Source organism: Vombatus ursinus, unplaced genomic scaffold (genome assembly GCF_900497805.2).
Source record: "Vombatus ursinus unplaced genomic scaffold, bare-nosed wombat genome assembly UNPS02014779.1, whole genome shotgun sequence".
Taxonomy (NCBI): Eukaryota; Metazoa; Chordata; class Mammalia; order Diprotodontia; family Vombatidae; genus Vombatus; species Vombatus ursinus.
Genome location: NW_020954557.1, coordinates 58,729,480 through 58,729,741, shown reverse-complemented (window position 1 = coordinate 58,729,741; position 262 = coordinate 58,729,480). Strand labels below are relative to the sequence as shown.

General features: G+C 42.0%; 1 protein-coding gene across 1 annotated transcript in view; it reads right to left on the bottom strand.

Moving 5' to 3' along the window:
• PLA2R1 (phospholipase A2 receptor 1) overlaps nucleotides 1-262 on the bottom strand; it is a 166,545-nt gene that overhangs the window by 12,924 nt on the left and 153,359 nt on the right. The window lies entirely within an intron of this gene.

The window sequence follows — 262 nt, the reverse complement described above, 5'->3', positions numbered from 1 at the left end:
CAGCTCTTTCTGTGGTGGCAAAGAATTGGAAACTGAGGGGATACCCATCAATTGGGGAATGACTGAACAAGCTGTGGTATACGAATGTGATGGAATACTATTGTGCTATAAGAAATGATGAGCAAGCGGACTTTAGAAAAACCTGGAAAGACTTGTATGGTCTGATGCTGAGTGAAGTGAGCAGAACCAGGAAATGTTGTACTACAGCCACATTGTGTGATGGCTAACATTGATAGACTTAGCTCTTCTCAGCAATGTAGTA